Source organism: Dipodomys spectabilis, unplaced genomic scaffold, assembly GCF_019054845.1.
Source record: "Dipodomys spectabilis isolate Male_0828 unplaced genomic scaffold, ASM1905484v1 ptg000516l, whole genome shotgun sequence".
In the NCBI taxonomy this organism is placed as follows: domain Eukaryota; kingdom Metazoa; phylum Chordata; class Mammalia; order Rodentia; family Heteromyidae; genus Dipodomys; species Dipodomys spectabilis.
Window position 1 is genome coordinate 6,343,497 of NW_024871193.1, and position 7,601 is coordinate 6,351,097.

Sequence of the window (7,601 nt, forward strand, 5' to 3'; positions counted from 1 at the left end):
GAAAAATGTATGAGGCATTGGTAAAATAGAAGTCCTTTGCATGACTACATATATTCCTTGTTTTTTTTTAAGACACTTGCTTTCATTTAAAAAGTAGGCCTGTCTGTTGTCTTCATGTGATTTCAATAATTGAAAGTGCTTAGTGAGAAGGTCAAAATGTATTAGTAGTCCTTAACTATCAATTCTCATTTTTCTTCTTGGAGAATATAATGATCAAATCAATAATTCAGAATCAGAAATCAATATTTCAGAATCATGCTTCCAGTGCAAGTGGATCACCAGTAAGAAATCCTCAATACCAATTTCAACAAAGTTTTGTCACAGATACAATCTCCCTGCCTTCTCTAGCTGCTTTACTACCTTATACAGGAAAAGTGTGATTCACCTGGTTTCAGTCAGATCTGTTGCTAGAATTATCAAGGAATTAGTTCATTGTCTGTAATTTGGTCAAAGTTATGTCTCTTTATGTAGGCTACTATAAATGTATTTACTAATTTCAAGTAAATAAATAAATTCTATTCCCATCTTTTTTATAAAATAAAATTTTGTTTGCTCTATAAATTGATCAGAGGCATGGTTTTTGTGGCTAGCTAGGACATTGCACATCATCTGTCTCTCTCTCCCTTTCTTGGTTCTCATAGATAATATGATTGTTCCATAATTATCCTAATTTATTTTGCTTTCATATTTTTGGTTGCATCATTTCAGTTTTTGCTCTGCCATTTCCCAAATCATTTATATAGAAGGCGTTATTTCCTAATTTCTCATTCCTAGAATAAGCTGCACATGAAGACATCACTGGTCCTCATTTTCAGTGTGTACATTTGAATACGGAGGAACATCTTTCCTCTGCTCTCCATCAATTCCCTACTCTCCAGTGAGAATAATTTCGAATAGTAAAATTGGAAAAAGAGAAAATAAATCATGGTGAATAAACAGTTGCGGAAAATTCACTGGATATTTCTGACCAGTTCAACCAATGTGAACTATTAGGAAAATACATGGACACCTCATTCCCACTGGCACTCAAAGTTTCTGGTTAGGCAATTCTTAGGAATATAAAGAACAAGATGAAAAAATAAGGAATAATAACAATTGCCAGAAAAAAAATGAAGAAGGATCCAAGCAAATTTCTTCATTGGGCTGCCAAAAATATTTGACTTACTACAGTGCGGAGACTTCTTTCCCAAAAGGCCACTCATGTGAATAGTAGGGATGACGATGAGTATACCCATCTTCATCGAGAAGCGTACAGTGGACAATTAGACATTGTCAGTGAGTTGGTGTCTCAAGCGGCACATGCAATAACTGTAGATGAATGGACACCCCTGCACAGTGCATGTACGTGGAATAATACCAGAGTGACTTCTTTATTACTTCATCATGATGCAGATACCAATGCCCAACTAAAGGCCTCTTGTCCCCCTTACATCTTGCTGCTGAGAATTGAGCTAGCAAATATATGCTTGATTTCCTTCTGTTGAACCATTATATAAAACCAGGCCTGGAGAACAACATAGAAAAAATTGCATTTGATATTGCCAAAAGGATAAGTATGTATCACTACCTCTATGAAGTTGTGGAAGGCTGTACAAATTGTTCACCTATGTCCTAATGGTCGGGTTAAGTTTCTTAAATTTCAAAAATGCAAGTTGATCTTTTGTGTCCCTACAAAATATTTTCACAATCCAAATAAGAGCAATATATTTTATTTTGGTCTGTCATGGGGCTTGAACTCTGGGCCTGGGAGCTATTTCTGTGCTCTTCAGCTCAAGGTGAGTGCTCTACTACTTGAGTCTCAGCTCCACTTCCAGTTTTCTAGTGGTTTATTGGAGATAAGAGTACCACAGACTTTCCTTCCCAGGCTGCCTTGGAACCATGATCCTCAGATCTCAGCCTCTTGTGTAGCTAGCATTATAGGCATAAGCCACATGTGCCCAGCAACACCAATATTTTACTGTAAAAATTCATGGATTCCGCAGAATTCTTCCAAGTGAATTGCCTGCATTGGATGTCAAAATGTATTCAATAGTTTTTGTATACATGTATAATGATTTCTTCAGAGTTTGTGATTTTTTAATCAGAAACAATTTTAACTTACCTGTTGAAATGAGTAGTACAGAAACTAAAATATTTCTGGTGCTTGTCTGAAAAAGTATATTTTAAAATATTCTATATTCTATGTTTGCATAATGTTCATAATTTATTTTATTTTCTCCTAGATATACTTTGAATTCTACATTATTTTATAATATTGAGGTTCATTAATGTGTTCTTTCTGATTGTATTCCATATAGAAACAGTTTGATTCCTTTTTTTCTAGGTCTTAATATTATTTTTCTTTGGGATAAAATGACAATGTTGTCTAATTTGAAAAGTTTTGTAAAGTTTATGCTATGTAAACGCCTTTCTGAGGTGAATATTTAATACACTGATGTCAAACTGAATTTAATTATATGAATTACGTGTATTGTTACAGTTGTAATTTTGTTTTAATAACTGTTTTTCATTTCTTGCATCTGAAGAATGAAACATATGGAATACTTCTCAAATTTTCATGTTATCCTTGTGCAAGTGCCATGTTAATCTCTGCATTGTAATTTGAGTATTAGTGCTGCTGAAGCATGTAGTATCCTCTAAATTTAAGTAGTTAATGATGCAATCTTTATACAAGCCTATATCTATGGGTGCCTACTTGTAACAAGGAAACCGTATTGTTCCTAACAATGCTATCGATCTTATTTCCCTAAAATTCTGTGAATAGTAGAAAAAATTATATTGATCAATCAATTGCTCACATTTGCAAATTTTTTTGTCAATGACTATCTTAAGTCTTTTTATTTGGAATTTGATCATACTCTCAATTATTTATAGATAGGTCCAAAGGTGATGGCTTTTTCAAGTACTTATTTATCCAACTGTGTTAGCTATGTGGACCTAATGGATTCAAAGTAAGCATTGCTTAAGAGCTACTTCTAAACTTCTTCAGCTGATATTTTCCCAAATGAGGTGTTACTGGCACAAATGTCTACCTGAGCCTTTACCCTTCTTCCATGTGGGAACAGACCAACCAGAATATCTTACCCTGACAGCACAGATTGTCTTACTAGAACAAAACTAATCTTGGTTACAAGGGATCATAGAGAGATGAACAGTTCAAACAGAACTGTTCAGACTAGAAGGTATTTTATCAAAATATAATTGTTTATTATACCTTCCATTTCAAAAGTAGCTAAAGCCAAGAAGGTGAAAAATTGTTCATATGCATGATTACTTAATGTCCTGGCCTGTCTACCATCCAACCAGGCAGGAACTTACACTACTGCCTTTTTATCACCAAATATTTTCATAGTTGCGGGAGAAGTCCATATGTTTCTCCTAGTTATTAGGCATTAAATTGATACTGTTTTAATCACAGTGTTTCCTCTTGCCTCCATGCTGTAAATCTACAAATGGTAAATCTTTAGGTCTAACTCTATCAAACACTAAGGTAGAGATAATGGAATAATACTTTAAAACAGAGTTGCCTTTGATACAGTAACTACAACAGAACAATGCAAACCTGTGCCTTTTAATTATATTATATATGTGCTGATTTTATATTTCACACAGTAAAACTTACTAGAATTAGTTGATAATTTGACAAATAAATTGATATTTATTTATTCCAATAAATAGAATTGGAATATAAATAATTAGGTTTAAAATATATATTAGATATAAAAAGTATCAATGCAATGTCTTTAGTATAAACTTGTGATACATTCTAGCTGTTCTTGGTCTTCTGAATCCACATGGTAAAAAACAATGTTTTCCTCTAATCTATAATGCATTTTACTCTGCTGCTCTGTTTATTGTTTTAACTGTCTTGTCCCAAACTGTTTTTCTCCATATTTCGGAAGCATTCCTATTGATTATACCCAAATTTTGCTAAGATGTCTAAAAACACATTATCCTTCTGCAGTCCCCATGGGTCCTAGGATCCCAGGTCCCAGTTACCTGCATCATCAGATAACAGGGGCAAGATTTCTCACCAAGGCCCATGCAACATGTCAGCACATAGTAATTGAAGACCAACCTCAATTTCTCATTTCCTATATTTCAGGGCCCCAATTCCTTGAGATGCAGGTATTAGCAGTAAGCAATTGTGGAATGCAAGGCAACTTAAAATGAAGAATGAAATAACAAAATTTGAGAGAAAGTACTGTAATTAAAACATTCAACTTATAGATGACCAGCCCATATGAGTGAACAAGTTCACAAAGTGTCATAAGATTATTTTTAATACCCCTCCCCTATGATTAATGAAAGATTTTATTCCAACATAAGTGGGCCAAAAAATAGTTCCTTGAAGGATAGATCCATAATTGGTCTACCAAAGCCCGGAAAACTTGACTTAGAGATCAAATGTAATTCAGAAAAATATTTGAAGCACTAAGGAGTGCTTCAAAACACTGGGACTTCAGTACAACATGGTTCTGTGGTATAAAAATGTCACTCTCAAACCAATGATAATCTACAATTAATCTTCTGAAAGTGTATTCCTTTTCAAATAAACTTTTTAAAATCACATTCGTCAAAATGACATTTTACAAGTTGATGATACTTAGTGACATTACAAGATTTTTAAGTGTAGGGAGCAAGTTACAATAGAGTTGAATTATTTACACAGCACTAATGCCAAACACGTTCAACCATTCATTAAAGTTTAGAAATAGTACAACCCACAATTTGTGTTTTTCAGTAAGGGCCTTCCAGAAATGTGTTAAATAGGTTAGCCTCCTAAATTCCAAACCCAAACGTGAGCTAATAAATTTCATCATTTAATAAGGTACACTTTAAAAAGTCACAAATAGTTGCCTTATCATATGTTATTTTATGTTTTCCCTCTATCTAACATAGTAAGAAATATGATTTTAAGTCTTGAATATGGGTATTCATCAGAGATATGATAAACATAATATCTGTCTTCTATTTTTATAATATTCCTCTTTTGGAATAAATTTTAATTTTCTTCTTTTTCCAAAACTTATAGGCAGTAGAAAATATTATTCCATGTAAAATAAAAGAATCACACCATTGTACAAAGCCATTTATAAAAATTCGTAGTTAGGAATACATTCTAAGCCATTTTTTTAACTTTCTTTTTGACTAAAGATTAATCTTCCAAATGGATGAGAATAAAATCTTGTTTAGGTGATTCACCTCTCCAGTCTCCAGCAAATTGTTGCTGCAGATGAATCAATTATGGAAATATAAGCTGACATCAGTTCAAGAATATGCAGGATTGAAAGTCCATGGAATGCATATAAACCATTCAAAGTATTAATAGACAGTTTAACACAATGACTATCAGGAAGTTGAAACCAGAGAGGAATTATAGTAAAGATATAGAATGAATGAAAAATGAACAAGGGGCAAGTACAGCTAGAATATTCAATGTACACATATGATAAAGGAAGCGGTAAATTGGAAATAAATCTTGGAGAAAGGGTTGGTTGAGAATGATGGAAGGAGTGACTCCGATCTAGGAGCATTGGACAATTAGATGGATATATTTAATTGTAAAACAATTGCACAACCTTTTAAAATTTAGTTAAAAAACACAAGAAACAAAAAACAGAAAAATCACAACCAAACAGCAATCTCCAGAGAGTATTAATATGACCTCTCAAAATTTTAATCAATTAATGAAGGGCAGTCTTGGGAAAAGCAAACAAAACTGTTCAAAGAGAGAAGTTTGGGATAGGGGAGAATTTTGAACAGAATTAAATAGATTGTCTAAGGTTATAAATCACCTCCATCTGCTGCAAATAGTATCTTTCTTCTACGAGTTTTCTGTCTGAACTGGATAATCCAGTCCTGAGACACACTTGGTAGCTTGTGAGGTTAGAGTGGAAGAAACAAGATCATGAACCCATTACTCCACTGGAGAGAAAACAATACTCTATATTTTCTCTAATATCTCTTCACTACTCTTTCTTCATACTTTTAAGTCAATTGATTTTGAATTATATTTTTCCTTCTTTCTTCTGGCAAAGTAATTCATTAAATATTATTTGCCATTTTCTTCTTTCATGCTGTTTAATTGGCCATTGATATTTAATGAGTCCATTAAATATCCCTCTTGCATTTGGTTGCCATGAAACAACATTTATGTTAATGAGGAGAAATCTAATGTAAAACTTTGTCTCCAGAATACAGCCCTAGAAGCTGTGATCACAAATATTCGGCTATTTTTTTTTCTTTTACCTTAAAAGACTTCTTGTGTATAAAGCGACCACAAAAATAAGTACTCCATCACTTGTTGGTTCAATCAGAATTGTCTAAGCTCAAAAATATATTTTCCTAACAAGATGCTGATAGGAAACAAAAAATACTGCACTTTTATCTTCTCTTTTAAGGTTCTCCTTAGATACTATATCAGGAACAGTGAAGTTATTCTAGGCAAAATTATTTCAATAGATTATTTTCTCTTGGTCTTGCATTTGTTCACCAAGATGTATGGAGGAGAATAGAGTTAAATGACCCATACCTTGGAAGACAGTGTCTGTTACAAAAGGACAATGCTTCTATGTCCTACTTCTATGTCCTCCTCTTAGCTCTTGCCGGAGTTCCAATTAATCACAGCTTCTTGGCTTCATGTCTAGTGAAGCTGAAGGACTAGATGGGCTCCACCACTGTTAAATCTTCATTATTTCTCTTTTAAAACTCTTTAAGTTGCCTCATTTGGACGTTGAATTCATTTTCATGTCTTCATTCAATCAGTTCTGCATTGTAGTGAGCCAAATAGGCTCTGTAAACTCACTTTAGGGAGTAAAAATACTAACACAATTTATATCAAAAAGTTTTGGCTTTCCTTCACTGCTGAATACAATATGCTTAGCTAAGTCTTCTAAGAAAACTTTTTTTTTTATTAACTTTTCCATTTGCTCAATTCTTTTCTGAACTTTTTGGCATATGTAATAACAGAAGTCTTCACTATCTCATATTAATAAGGATATCACTTTTGTGAGCCACATAGAAATGTGAAATTATTGGTTTGAAGTATCCAATCAGATTTTTTTCTGTGTTTCACTGCTTCAAATCCAAAGACATTGTGGAAAGTGTTACAAACAAAAATGTGTAATCCCAACACCTTCTTTCATTGTGAAGGGCACTTTCTCCCTAAATATTTTGACTCAAATTATCTTTTTCAGAGAATTACTCTTTGGTAATTAAAGGTAAATTCACAAATTTTGATGCCTTATTTTTTTAAGTACTTTGAATTTAAATTCCAATACAACCTTGTTTCAAACAGTGAAAATATATTTCCTGGGTAAGGAAAATTCCAAGGGACCCTACAGGATTTACAAGTTTGTTTGTTTAGTGTGAAAAAGAGACATCTTCATCCACATTGCTCCCTCTCTACTAAGTCTCCTTGGATTTCTTTGCATGAAAACTATTCTTCCAGGCAATTTAAATTTTCGTAATAGGCTAAGTTGTTAAAATTTTGAACAATTAAAATTTACCTGTCATAACTTTAAAACTCTTGAAAATCCCTTATCAGAACCGCGAATTCACCAATCTTAATTCCACCATTACCATCAAAAAGTTAACAT

General features: G+C 33.0%; 1 pseudogene; it reads right to left on the reverse strand.

Moving 5' to 3' along the window:
- Positions 1-2,529: 2,529 nt before the first annotated feature.
- LOC122099520 lies at positions 2,530-2,626 on the reverse strand (annotated as a pseudogene).
- Between the last annotated feature and the right edge of the window lie 4,975 nt (positions 2,627-7,601).